Source organism: Mauremys reevesii, linkage group 2, assembly GCF_016161935.1.
Source record: "Mauremys reevesii isolate NIE-2019 linkage group 2, ASM1616193v1, whole genome shotgun sequence".
Lineage (NCBI taxonomy): Eukaryota > Metazoa > Chordata > Testudines > Geoemydidae > Mauremys > Mauremys reevesii.
The window spans coordinates 188,587,194-188,602,714 of NC_052624.1; positions in this window are offsets into that span (position 1 = coordinate 188,587,194).

Below are 15,521 nucleotides of genomic sequence, written 5' to 3' on the forward strand. Positions count from 1 at the left end.
GTAGTCCCTCATTCCCCAACACACACTTACACAAAAAAATATCTGCATTTTTTCGATAAACTGCTCCCAGGAATGACACCCACTGGGGTGTACAAGCTGTACTAAACAGAGATGGGCCCAAGCACACGAATTGGGATCCAGATTTCAAATGGCCCAAAGTTCAGAGGTGTTCATACCCAGAGTTACAGTTTGCAAACCATCTCTCGTTACAAAGGATTGACACATAGTTAAATACCACAGCTAACCATTGGCCTGTGTAGTTCTGAAGGCCAATGCATTCTAGTGGTAGTTTTTAAATTATGCAAAACTTCTTTCTTGCTTTCATATTCCTGCAGCTCCTATAACTTTGGTACCTAAGCACCAATCAATTCTCACTGTATCTTGAAGTGGGTGTAAGTTTTATTTTACATCACTTTCTACCAGGAAACTTTATGTACCTCATAGCATTGCAGTTACACACTTGTTGAAAGGCAGCATAAAGTGTGTGTGGGGGGGGAAATGCAAATACTGCTGCTATAATGACCAAACAGGCTGCATTCAAACCTCTTTCATAAACAAAACCTTCCAGACCAAGGTTCTTGTCTGCTCTGTCTGCACAATGAAGATGCCATGGCACTTTTCATACAAGATGGGATTTGACTCAGTGTCTGTTACCAAAATGTCCCCTCCCCTCACTATAGCAGAGCATGCTGGTCACAGAGGTAACTGTATTTTAATAGAGCTGTATCTATCTATGTCCAATCTTGCAAAGCTTTATAAATGTCAGCAGCCCTTACTCAGACCAGTGACTTTGATATGGCTAATTGCATGAGTTAGCACTTCAAATACAGGATCAGGATCATAAACTGTGAAGTGCTTTGAGATCCTTGGAGAGGAAAGGTTCTACCTAATCATAAAACAGTATTATTACTAATAATTAGAGCTGTCAAGTGATTACAAAAATTAATTGCAATCTATCGTGCAATTAATCGCACTGTTAATAATAGAATACCATTTAAATATTTTTGGATGTTTTCTACATTTTCAAATATATTGATTTCTATTACAACACAGAATACAAAGTGTACCGTGCTCACTTAATATTTATTTTGATTACAAGAATATGCACTGTAAAAAAAGAAAAAAGAAAAAAGAAATAGTATTTTTCAGTTCACCTAATACAAGTACTGTAGTTCAATCTCTTTATCATGAAAATTGAACTTACAAATGTACAATTATGCACAAAAAAAACTGCATTCAAAAATAAAATAAAGTCCACTCAGTCCTACTTCTTGTTCAGCCAATCACTCAGACAAACAAGTTTGTTTACATTTGCAAGAGATAATGCTTCCCACTTCAATTTAACCTGAAAGTGAGAGTACGCATACTCATGGGACTGTTGTAGCCAATGTTGCAAGATATTTACCTGCCAGATGTGTTAAAGATTGATATGTCCTTTCATGCTTCAACCACCATTCCAGGGGACATGTGTCCATGCTGATGACGCGTTAAGCTCAATAACAATCCAAAGCAGTGTGGACCAACACATGTTCGTTCATTTTTGTTATCTTAGATGCTACCAGCAGAAGGTTGATTTTCTTTTTTGGTGGTTCAGTTTCTGTAGTTTCCTCATCGGAGTGTTGCTCTTTTAAGACTTCTGAAAGCATGCCCCACACCTTGTCCCTCTCAGTTTTTGGAAGGCACTTCAGATTCTTAAACCTTGGATGGAGTGCTGGAGCTATCTTTAGAAATCTCACATTGGTACCTTCTTTGTGTTTTGTACCATGCAAATGCCTATTCTCACTTTCTGGTGACATTGTAAATAAGAATTGGGCAGCATTATCTCCTGTAAATGTAAACAAACTTGTTTGTCTGAGCAATTGGCTGAAAAAGAAGTAGGACTGAGTGGACTTGTAGGCTCTGAAGTTTTACATTGTTTTGTTTTTGAGTGCAGTTACGTAACAAAAAAAATCTACATTTCTAAGTTGCATTTTCATGACAAAGAGATTCCACAAGTATTTGTATGAGCTGAATTGAAAAATTCTATTTCTTTTGTTTATCATTTTACAGTGCAAATATTTGTAACAAAATATAATATACACCTTGATTTCAATTACAACACAGAATACAATATATATGAAAATGAAGAAAAACATCCAAAATATTTAATAAATTTCAATTGTTTAATGAATTATACTATTGTTTAACAGTGCGATTAATTTTTAATTTTGATTAATTTTTTGAGTTAACTGCTATTAATCAATAGTACTACTAATAATAAACACATTCATTTTCTACCCACTTCAAAAAAATGTTTCTCTTCTTAGCACATGGTGTTCTTATGTTGGAACCCCACTAGCACTCCTTTGGCTGATTTGATCCCCTTTTTAAAGGTGAACCTTTTGTTTGCTCACAGACAGGCTCCTAAGGGAAACGTGTGGTTAACAAATTGCAAAACCAGGTAATTTGCTGTAATAAACTGCTGGAAAATTCCACGTAAATGTGGTTCTATAAACTAGGACCTTAATTTCTTTGGCCTCTGCAACTTATCAGTACCTTTCAACAAGGCTAATGTCAGGTACTGTACAGTATTCCTGATTTTCAAAAAGCGGTTTCCTAAGGTCCAGATGATGTTATAAGTAGTATAACATGACTCAAAGTAGTTTTGCCAGATGTGATATCCCCTGTTGTAACCTCAAATAGACTGAGAATGAGGAATGCATGCTCCATTAATTTCCATTGGAGTGAAGAATATGTTACTCCTTTGCCATTCCCATCAGTATTTTCTAAAAAATCTTCACATAGTCATGGCTTTATTTTCTTTATTCAGGAAGCCATGTATTACAGCCCTCTATAGTGTTTGCTCTTTAAGGATATTCACTTATTTTCCTTTCGCACTTCTGCAACACACATGCACACACCCGTCTGCACACGCAGACACAAATTATGTCCTTAGGGGAGTAACTAAAATGACCTGTTACTGTGGGTATTTCATTGCTGTTTTTCTCCTTCCAGTGATTAAAACCACAATTTTAGTTAATGTACAGAGCAGGTTTCGTGCATAAATCTCCTCCCCGCCCCCTGGCCCCCCATAATTGCTTTTAAAATGCTGGAACCAATCTTGGATGCTGTCATCCATTTCTTTTGTGTCTTCAGTAAATCAAAATTTACATGACTATTTCCCACCAGATATTTTTGCAAGATAGATCTGTTTTCTGTGTGGTCTTTTTTGGCAGATATTCTGGCAGATTATATATATCGAGAGAGAGAATGCGCGCGAGAGAGAGCGCGCGCAGAATATATGTATGAAAAAAATGACCAGAATAATCTTAAAGCATAGTGACTGCTAAGTAGTCTCCCACATGTTAGCAAAGAGGTAAAACTGTCTCATGACCCATGTCTCAGGATTGGTATACTGGTCATTACAGATTGTTCATCTCACACTATCATTCTGAAGTGTTACAAAATTATTAAAAGCATCAGTAACTTTGTCTTTTCTGAATCAACTGCTCCTCACCTCTAAATGTTGAGAAAAAGAGATAATATCTTTGTAGATCAGAGGTAGGCTAACTATGGCCTGTGGGCCACATCCAGCCTGCGGAATCGCCCTGCCCGGCCCCTGAGCTCCTGGCCCAGCAGGCTAGCCCCCAGCCCCTTCCCCGCTGCAGGGGAATTCGGGGTGGTGGTCATGGGGCGGGGGTGTGAATGGGGGCAGGGGTCCAGGGGGGACAGTCAGGAAGGAGGTGGGATTGGATGGGGTGTCAGGGGGCAGTCAGGGAACAGGGAGAAGGGGTGGTTGGATGGGGCAGGGGCCCCAGGGTGGTAGTCAGGAATGAGAGGAGGGGTTGGATGGGGCGGCAATCAGGGGTGGGGTCCGGAGGCAGTCAGGGGACAGGAGCGGGTTGTGTGGATGGGGCAGGAGTCCTGGAGGGGAGAAGATAGGAGGTGGGGGCCAGGCCATGACCCTCTCCCCTAACCAGCCCTCCATACAATTTATGAAACCTGATGCAGCCCTCAGGCCAAAAAGTTTGTCCGCCCCTGTTTTAGCTAGTCCCAGTGCCAAATTCCTAATCCAAAAACTGCACAATTCGCATACAGAAAATGACTGCTATTCCATTCTTAGGAAAGATTTAATGGCCGAGATGGTGCTGTAACAAGTCTCATGTTCCTACAACTTCCTTATATTTATAAAATCTATTATAGAACATTTGCTAGTATTCTACGTAATATTGGCATGTGTTAGTAAAGACAAATTTTACACACAAAATAAATGAAAAAAGTACATTCCAGGAAGCATTATCCTCATTTTTAAAAATGTTTTTTTGCTTACCAATTCACAAAATTCAGTAATACTACCAATGGATGTTCTAATCACTGGTGCACATATAACAATGTTCTAATTGTATTTACATAGGGTTTTACTGAAGACAATTGTTTTCTTTTAACAACTTTATTTACATTCACCACTCTGTGGCTGAACCTATTTGCTTAACTAGCTGAAATATTTCTAAAACCAATAGAAGATAGAGGATGGCTAGATGGCTTATCTCTAAATCCACCTCCATAGGTGGATTCCCACCACCTTCCACAAAAAATACTATCAGAAAGCTGGAAATTTGGGGCAGATCCTCCAATGGAGCTATCTAGCAGGGGATCCGTCATGATTCATCACTGCTTTAAAAATAATCTTGAGTCACAAATGCAAGTAATATTACAAAACACTTTTCCTCATGCAACAAGCCTCTTTGCAAGCATAATCCATACTAAATCTAAGATGCTAGATCCAATATTAAACCAATAACTTATTATTAAACTAACTTCATGGCACTGAGACGGTGAGAATGGGTAAAACATTCTTGGAAGATATGAATAAGAAAGATAAAATGGGGAGACCCTTAAAATGTTTTTTTTTAAATAATGTAGCTCTGATGCTGATCTCAGTTACACATGTGGAAAGCTAGTGATTTACAAAGTCACTGGAGTTCAACTGGATTTGCACCAGAGTGAGGTCAGAGCCCGAGTGTGGATCATTCTCAGTTCAGTCCTAAGATCCTTCAAGAGGGACAGGCTGTTAGACAATAGTTTTCAGCAGCCAAGTAATATTTCAAGTTGGGTGAGCCCAGATCATTTCACCAATACCAGTCCCATCATTATAAGGCAACAATTTATTGGGCCACAATTTGAGATTTCCTGGCCTGTCCAATTCATTTAAAAATAATAAGCAGCATCACTTCTCAAACCAAAGCTGAAATTAAAAAGGCAGCTTTTGATGAGGATACTTGTAACTCAGACCATGCACAGACAAGAGAGGGGAAGCTCACAAGTCAAACTAAATTGATCTCTCCTTTTGAACCACTCATTGTCCTCCTCTGCTCTCCTGCAACCACAGAGTCTCAGTGGTTTCTCTCTCCTTCTTTCTTTTCTTGTTAATCTGATTGGTCTCTTCTTCTCTGATTTCCTCCTAACTAGGAACTCCATTATGTATGTGGATGGAACCACTGAACCCCAGTTTCCTATCCATCCTTGACTCCCTTAGTATCTTGGTTTGTCACCCCTCAAGCATGTGCCCATGTCTCTCCTCTTCAATCACATCAGCGTCAACACTCCTTTCCTCTTTTCCTATTCCATTCATGATCTCAACTAGTGATATTCAAAATTGCCCTCCTTCATGGGTTTACCAGCCTATCTGATGGTCATTCCTCCCTTACTCCTTGTTCTGGCCTCCTCTCCCTCATTTGCACAACATCACCACTGTTTGCACAAGTGTCTTCTCTGCATGCAAAACAGCCTTCCTGTAGCAATGCACATCATTGACTATCCATCTTATTTTAAAGCTCACTTGATAACAGAGAGGAAAGAAGATCTAAGTGATTAGGGGTGCCGGCTTGGGGCATGAGGGATTGGGGTTCAGTTCCCTGCTCTTCCACCAATCCCTGTGTGGCCTTAGGAAAGTCACTTAACACTTGTCTACATTTGCAGCCTTAGGAAAGTAACTTAGAACTTGTCTACGTTTGCGGCAGCACATAGGGTCCATGGAGCTACACGCTGCCATGAAAGGCTGTGTCTACGCTGTGCTGCGTAGCTACATGTGACAGTGAAAGGCTCCAATGCGGGGAAGGCTGCAGGGAGCTGCCAGAGAGTTTCAGGGCAGTGGGGAAAGACTCAGGGCACTAAAAATAGCAGGGGAAGCACTTCTTGGGTATGGAGAGAGCTGCGTAGGATACATACTCCAAGGTTCAGGCACGTAGGGCACTATACTTGCCTCAGGGTCTGCACTGTTATCTATGCTCATGCTACTTGGATGTGCCGTTTATGTACTATACACACCTCCACAAATGTAGACCTCCCTTTCATCTCTCCTGCCTCCGTTCCCCATCTGTAAAATAGGGATGCTAATAAACCCCACCTCCCGAGATGCTGTGCAGATAAATACATTAAAGATTGTGAGGTGCTGCTCAGATACAATAGTAATAAGAGTTATATTAGTACCTTAGACAGATGTCTTCTTTGTCACTATCTCATAATTCTTAAGTCCATCTTCTATTATTTGCTATTTGACATTGCAGTCATATTAAATGCAGCAGAGATGAGTGAATAGACTGATTTTACCTCTTTCTGCTCATAGAACGATTTCCTCGCATTTATTCACTACTTGTATTTATCTGACAAATACCTATTCAAAAGTTTTTACTCTATGGCTTGATCATGAATATGCAAAATTTGAGCAGAGTTATTTAGTTGATGCTGCTCATGTAAGTGACATATTATTTCTTTCCCCTGATTGGATGAACTCACAAGCACTTCCAGTGCATCTATTTACACGCACAATTTTAAAAAAATCTACTTTAAGCTATTAAAATTCCAGTGCCCTTGCACATTTGACTTAAGTTTTTTTTAAATTATTTCAAAATATATATTTTTATAATAAATAACAGAGGTAGCTAGAGTGCCATCAATCTGGGTACTCTAAAAATACTGCAAAGTGTGAGGGTTTCTGCCTTCTCTTTGAATGATTTCTAATGTGGTAGTATAATCCTTCCTTCTCCATTTATTATCCTATTTATAATCTTCTACTAACCTTTATGTTACCATTTGTTCCTAGTGCTTACTCAAATAGGGAACCTGAACTTAAAACCTTCCCTGGGGCCTGGCAAAGATTTAGGTGGCACTGACTGCAGCTCTGCCCTTCCTCGCATGGCAGACCAAAAAGTATGTGGATTTATTCTTGCCCACAAAGATCCCTTCCCGTTCAAAGGTATTCAAAGTGCCACCGGCACATAAAAGGTATTCCTTTGGCTATATGGGCCCATAAACACTTCACTGAGAGAAGAACCTTGTTTCCTCAATGGACCTATGAGGATAAAATTTAATACTATGGAGGGAAGCAAAATCATATTATAAAAATGTACCCACCTATCACATCATGGTAGAGTATGTGCCCGATTCTAATCTCGTTTTACACCACTGTGAATCTGCAGTAAATCCATTAAAGATATTAGACTTTGGATTTACCCCTGCATAGCTGACCACAGAATTTCATTGTATGCATCAAAGTCTTATTATACTAATACACATGTAAGCCTAAGGCAGAATTGATCTGCTTTTCAGGTCCCAATTAGGTATGCAACTTTTGAACACACAAACATCTAACTTCATGCAAATGTGTAAATCCTAATATGATTAGCACATCTACGTTAGCTCAGTTTATCCACAAGTATTGATGCATGCACATTGGCTAGTGTCTCTTTCATAGTTACACCATACTTCAGGATATAGTCCGGTAGCCAAATGCAAGTTTTTGGCAGCACCTTCCTTTAGGACTTTTTTGTGGATTCTGACCCTCTAATTCAAAGAAACTGCCTGATGACACTTGGTCACTGTTAAACACTTTGAAATGAGTACTTGTTAACATTTAATTTCAATTATTTTTAGTGAAATCTTCACACTAATATTTTGTAACAAAATATAATTAGCTAAGAGATATATGTTATATCTGTATTAGTAATATACCTTGCTAGTACATCCCCTCCTCCCCTCCAAATTAAGACATGATGATATATGTAAGAACAGAGAGAGGAGGAGATTGGCTACTGCATCCAGAAGCCATGAAACTCATGCTGCCTTACTTCTTTGCAGCTGGACATGCCACAGTAAGCGTTGTATCACCTGCGATCCATAGAATCCATGCCAGGTAACATCTTAGAGTGGTTCATAAAGAGTATGCATGTCATGAACCATGTTCCAGGCATATGGAATAGTGTATGGAGTTACATGTATATTTAAACCACCTTCATTAGGTTTGGCCACAGTCATGGAATCATTCTGAAACCAAAGACATTCAAGATTTGGACTCTTAGCCTCCACATATGCAGCTGGCTAGTGAAGATATTTTCAAACCAATGATGTAAAAATACAAGAGATCCACAATGAAGCAATGAAGTCAAGGATTGCTGCAGATACCATGCAGAGAGAAGCCATTAGTAAGAAGCCAGAGCCGTACATTGATTCCTTCAAACCCACTTGGCACCCAGAGGCACAATTAAACATTGTCAGTGGTAGAGAGTCACCACCATCAGTCAATGTAGATGACACATGTACAACTAGAATTTGCCAAATGCAAGAATTTGAACACTGCTTACCCAGGGGTTCTGTGCACAATACAGTAACTCCTCACTTAATGTTGTAGTTATGTTCCTGAAAGATGTGACTTTTAGCAAAACGATGTTAAGCAAAACCAATTTCCCCATAAGAATTAATGTAAGAGGGGGTGGGGGAGGTTAGGTTCCAGGGACATTTTTTTCACCAGACAAAAAACTATATATTATATAGATATACACACAGCATAAGTTTTATACAAACAATTTAATACTGTTCACAACTATGATGATTTTGAAGATTGGTTGAGGTGGTGAAGTTAGAGGCTGGAAGAGGGAGGGATATTCCCAGGGAATGCCTTGCTGCTAAATGATGAACTAGCACTTGGTTGAGCCCTCAACGGTTAACATATTGTTGTTAATGTAGCCTCTCATCAAGGCAGCACGAACAGGAGGGAGGGGAGACAGCATAGCAGACAGAGACAGACACACACCTTGTGTGTGTGAGAGAGAGAGAAATGCACACTGCCCCTTTAAGTAAGCTGACCCCCTCTTAAGTGCATTGTCTTTTTAAGTGGATCAGGAAGTTGAGACAGCAGCTGCTGCCCCAGGCTCTCTCTGTCTCTCTCCATCCATGTTCCCTCCCTGCTCTATATGGAGAAGGGGTAAGCAGGGTGCAGGAGCAGGGGGCAAGGGGAAACCCTGACATTAGTCCCCCTTTTCCCTCCCTGGGAGCAGCTCCAAGGCAGAGGGCAGGGGCAGCACATGGCAGTGGGGAGAGGGACAGCTGAATTGCTGGCAATTGATAGTCTGCTGGGCTGCTGCAGCACAGGGAACTTAGGGGAGCAGGGAGCTGATGGGGGGCTGCCGGTCCACTCTGGTTCCAAGCCCCCACCAGCTAGCCGCAACGAGCTGCTCTTCCTGCAAGCAGTGGACAAAGCAGATGACTGCCAAACGACGTTAGAAGGGAGCATTGCACAACTTTAAATGAGCATGTTCCCTAATTGATCAGCAATGTAACAATGAAACAACGTTAACCAGGATGACTTTAAGTGAGGAGTTATTGTACCAAAGATAGAAGAGACACAGGCAATGACAAATAACATGCACCAAAGTTTGGCCCAGCAAAGATATTTGACATTAAATTTATCTATTGAAGAGTGATAGGCCTACCAGCAAGAGGTTGACATCAAGAATATTTTGTCATGACTGCGCCCTTGTACCAACATGAATGTTCATTGACTGGTGACATGAGGATTGCCCAGGCTAAGTCTACCCTAAAGAGGCAGCTGCAGACACATGTGTCAACTAGACATACTTCACAAGAAGTCACCTGCACAGTCACTGACAGTACCACAGTTCTTTGGATAGTACCCTGGCCAGCAAATGGTATAGTCAAAGTACTGTGACCCATTTCAAAGTCTCTACTGTACACAAGCTAACAGTAGGTGATGTATATCTCATCTTTGACAGGTACCAAGACTTCAGCACAAAGTATCACAAGATCTAGCAGAGCTACAGAAGCAACCACAGTGCATCAGCTGAGTACAATTATACAGCTCCCTCCACAGAAAGTTGTCTTGACGGCAACTTAAAATAAGAAACCATCATTTGTACAGAATTCACTCAAGACAAGTCACTAATGACACACACTAAAGCACAACCTAGTCAGCACAGGCAGAGACAACACCATAGCTGAACTAAACCATGGAGGAGTGGTGATCAACAGAGAAGACATGGTCACCTTGCATAAGAAAGCCGACAACATCCTTGCACAACAAATGGTAATGTCTTCAAAAGGGAAACCAGTGGGGATATCAGTATTATCAGATGACACTGACATATTTGTCTTATTCTTACCCCATTACCTTAAACAGGGCCTAGCATCTTTACTGATTATGGAACCCTGAGTCTAAGAGAGAGTTGTAATAGACACCTATTCTATGGCAAAGCAGCACCAGAACACTGTACAGGATTGTTAACGGCCTTTGCTCTCTCAGGCTGTATCACAGTAGTTTCCTACCTTGGCCTCAAAGGCATTGTGTTGAAGATTCTGCAATCTGGATACTCCCTCTCTTTGCTGGGTGACATCATTGCAGCAATGCCTGATGTCATTGAACTGGAAACCAAATTCATGGCTTCATGTTACAGGCAATCAAATTGTGCCACTGTCTTGGAAGCACAGCAGAAATCATGGGCAGGGAAAATTGGCAAAGGTAGCACATCAACACTAAAGTTCAGCTCCTCATCACCAACAACTAGAGCAATATAGATAACGTAAGACAACCATATCTTCAGGCAGGTTTGTGGAAAAGCACTTTGGATCCAGGCAGAGCTCCACTTGAAGTACTGCAGTATGGATGGATACGCAATGACACTTCCATTTGTTTTCAAAACTGTACCAGGCCATGTTACGCTTCCTCCTCCAGATTAATCAAGTGCTCTTGTGAGAGTGATGCACTTTGTAGATCCATGAGATGTGTATGTAACACTGCCAAACTGCCACATACCATATTCTGTGCATGCCAAGGAGGTATAGTGTGTTGCATTGCAATGACCTGACAAAATTAGCTTTAGCATTTGCAGATAAAAATAGTGAGGACAAGTAGTGACATGTATTACTCTTATTAGGTCACTCAACTGTAGTTTGAATGAGATGGAACACTGGTAATCATTTATAATGATTCCAGAATGAAGTATTTGGTTAAATTATCATTGTCATCATTTTGTTACATATATTTATAATTTGTGGAATATTTTACTCGCTAAAAAGAGTGGTCACTAAACTAAATGAAAATTGAGATTTTCTGCTATAACCACAACCACCATCCTCATATACCCCAATTATTAAAATATGTATTGTTATTGATTTATATCGCAACTGTTAAATACATATATTTAGTGCATTCGAACACATCAGACATGATTTTTTTATGCCCCAAATCACTGCAAACTCTTAGCAATTGTAGTAGTAGTGATGAAATGTCAATGTTTCAAAATGTTCAATAGAGACAGTGTGTCATCAGGCAGATTCTTGGTCTTGAGAAATAGAATCCACAAAAAATCCTTGTATGGACTCTAGAGCAAGGTTAACCAGAGTGGTTGCCAGAGAAATAATACAATGTTCATTATTTCAACAGTGATCTAAAACAGGCTGCAATGTACTTCATTCACATATGATCTGGTACAATGGAGTTACCTGAAACAGGTATTTAGACTGTATAAATGGAACTATGAAAACTTGAAAAAGATTAGTCTGGAGAAAAAAGTTCTTCCTCTCTCTATTGCTTCGAGAATACGTCCAAGTCTATGTAGAGCTTCAGTTAAAGTTTCTGCTGCTCCCGTACTTTAAAATATGTCTGCGATATGATTGCAAATTTGCTCACTGCACTGTGTCAAAACCAGATATATTATGAAGTGACAGGTCTAAAAAATTATTGTTCTCCTTTTGTCCTCTTTCCCATGCTGCAGACTATCTTGATCCCAGCTTTGAGCCTCAATAAACGCACACCCTGAACATATAATATGGATTTCCCCTTGTCCTTCAGCTGCAACTTCCCACCCCTTGTTCCCCCCTCTAGAGCCATAACTAACACGGCACTAATTCTTAAAACAACAGCCTCCTTGCCCTCTGCCCTCACAGCTGCAGATTCCGCCCCTCTACTGTTTCCAGCCCTGCTTTGCTCACATACGTCACAGAGAAGTGAAAGTTGTGCCAGGGCTTCCCCCCACCTCCACATTTTTTTTTTTGTATTTTAGGCCCTGTTTATGCTAGAAAAACAATCCACTGACGATGATGGGTGCTGGGTTAGCTGCAAACATAGATAAGGGCAAACTATATATAGCACTGCTTCGGTAGCCATAGTTCAAATGAAAGGGTGATGCACGTGGTTTGTCCTTGTGTATACTTGCAACTAAATCTATGGCAAACCTATACCAAACCACCATGGTCAGCAACACAGAGTTTATTTTGAGGACCTAAGTCATTGTCTGTATCTAACTGGAACAATTAAATAAATGGCTGAAGTCTATCAGGTGGATGGTACAGCATTTGAGTATGCCCAGAGCAGCAAGAACTAACGTAAGCTTGAACAGTGTCTGACAGGTGTAAACGGAGCAGCGTAAGACAAGGAAGAATTTTTATTGGTGGGGTGAAGACCTAGAAGGACATATACCCAGAATGTGAAGCTCTGGCGAACAGCTCTGCAATTTATCATCCCGCCCTACTTGTAACTGTAACCTAACAGTGTGTCATCTTTACTTTTCATGTTATTTATTTACAAGTGCATTTTTAGTACCAACCCTTTCATTCATTAATCCTAATGTGGCCTTTTTCAATGTCTACTTACCATTTTAAATACTTACTATAATTTACAGGGCTTTCTTGAACACATCCAAGGTATATTATATGGGGTTAGCTTAATGGAAAGTCTTATACACCCAAAGCAGGAAAAAAAACACATTTTAATTTATAGTGGCTTTGAATTTTGATCATAATTTATTCCTAGAGAACTATTCAAAGCCACACCAGTAAGAATTTTCAGTGGCAATAGAGGGGAAAACAAACAATAAATGCTGATCTTATTATTCATTTTTATTTTGAAAGCTTTCCCATATTGCATTCTGGGATTATGCAAATTAGTTATAACTGCTGAATACTTAGCAATGTAATTTTAGCACCTCACTATGAAAGAAATCCTATGCAATGGCATAGGAGCCTTAATAGAGTCGGTTTCAGGTGTGGTCCTAAGATCCATTTCCAAAAAATCCATGAAACAGAACAGTAAAAACTCAAAAATAAGAACCTGTCTAATACAGGAGAAATACATAAGATCCATTTCTGCTGTCATTGGAAGGCTCTCAGGACTGAAAAAGGGCTTGATGGTTTGAATGTTGAGTGTGATCACAAAACTAAGCAAGTTTCATGCGCTTTTGTATTTTGCTGTGAACATTTCACACAACTCTAATATTCATCCTTTCCTCCTTTTTTAAACTTTTGCAAAAGTTAAGTAATTATTGTTTGTAAGGTGCTTTGAGATTTTAATATGAAAGTTTCTGTAGAACAGAAAATAATTATGATTGTTATTTCTTGTTAATTAAAATAACAACATACATTAAAATAATGGCTGGGCTTGCTTTCTTTTTTTCTTTTCTTTCAAACAGCCAACAGTTTGCAACCACAATTTTGTGTCTGCAATTAATTGTGGCTTCAGATTATATCATTTAGAGTCTGACTCCTTGATTGTTCCTGCAGAAATGGAGGCCCTTGTAAACATGCAGCCATGTATCATTAAATGAAGTTAAACAATGTCAAGAACTCAAAGGGATGCATTAAATAGACTAGAAGATAAACATCATTTCCAGTATTCATACTTCATCAAAAGTCATCTCTGTGGGCTTAGCTGTGGCTTCGCCACAAGCCCTGACCAATGGGTAATGTGCAGCATGTTGCCCCTGGAACAGACAAGGAACCACTGCGATTTAGACAGTCATACTCTCGTCTCTGCTTCCCCTTCTACACCCTCTAACTAGTGCAGGTGACATCCCTGGTGTGCTTGCTCAGATGTGCTGGCCAGCACTTTGGGGAAGTGAAAGGGGGTACAGAACCAAGATTCTGTCTATTCCCCTCCCCTCCTCATCCATATGCTCATGAGCAGGGCACCTTTCACACTGTAATCTCCAAACCAGTAGCTTGTGCCTTACTCCTTCGCATGGCTCCATATAGCAGCTCATAACTGAGCTCTTTGAAAAGTGAATTGTCAGTCCTCTCTACCTGAGAGAAAATTGTGAAATCTCAGCGTTAAGACACAGGACTTGTGAGGGAGGTGGAGCAGGAGGCCAGGAGACCTGGGCTTAAGTCTGCCATTAACCTCTGTGCGCCCCATTTTCTCCAATTGTAAAATGAGGCTAGTATTTCTGTGTTGTGAGGTTTCATCAATTAATGTCTGTGAAGCACTTTCAGAGTGTGATATTTAAGGTCAATGCATGAAACCTATCATTAAACACTGGCAAAAAGGGCTTCATAGAGAGAGAGCAGAAGAAGATGGGCAGGACTAAAGTCCAGCTAGACCTGCCCTCTGCACTTGCAGTAGATCTGTGATTTTACAGTCTGTTAGGGACTAGTGGTACACAGGTTATAAGAAAACCAGCTGTGGCATCTAGAAATCATGAGAGTCATGGCAGCAGATAGCTCCATACATCATGACACTGTATACAAACTGTCAGTAAGTAATAATCAGGTATCAACTCACACAGTGTTGGATATACACCAAGGAACCAGATTCTGCCCTCATTTACACCAATGCAAACCCTCTGTTTTAAAGAACTAACATCCCCCCATGTCTACGCAACAAATATCTCAGAATTACTCCAGGTGCTTGCCAGAAGTTCCCTCCTATTTTGTTTCTACCAGAGGTTCTCAAACTGTGGTCCACGAGCTCCATTCATGTGGTCTGCGGATAGTTCCCTCTAAGATGCATGCCTGGATGTCCACACACAGGAGAATGAAGGGCCACCCACCTAATTAGTAGAGCCATGCAGGTGTATCTCCACTAATTAGGTGCCTGGACCCTGGAGAAGATGCACATGTAAGGTGAAGTGGTGGCCTTGTGGGGAAATAAGGGGTAGGTGAGAGCGGGCAGTGGGGTAAGAAGAGGGGATGGGGGGAATTTGGGACATTCAGGGCTACGGTGGCCAGAGAAAGAGGCAACTTTCCCCAGCTCCAGGGCTGCTGCGATGGGGGAGAGAGGGCACATCCATCATGTTAGAAAGGGTAAGACTACGGAAATTAAAATATGAGTTTTGTGCTTTTATTTGTAGAACAAAAAACATTAATTATTATTAAGGGTTTTTTTAAATATAGCGCTTCACAATAGGTAGCTAACGGTACAAGCAACAGTTGGAAAGATCATTAAAGTGATCCTCTGAGACCCTTAGCAATTTTCAAGT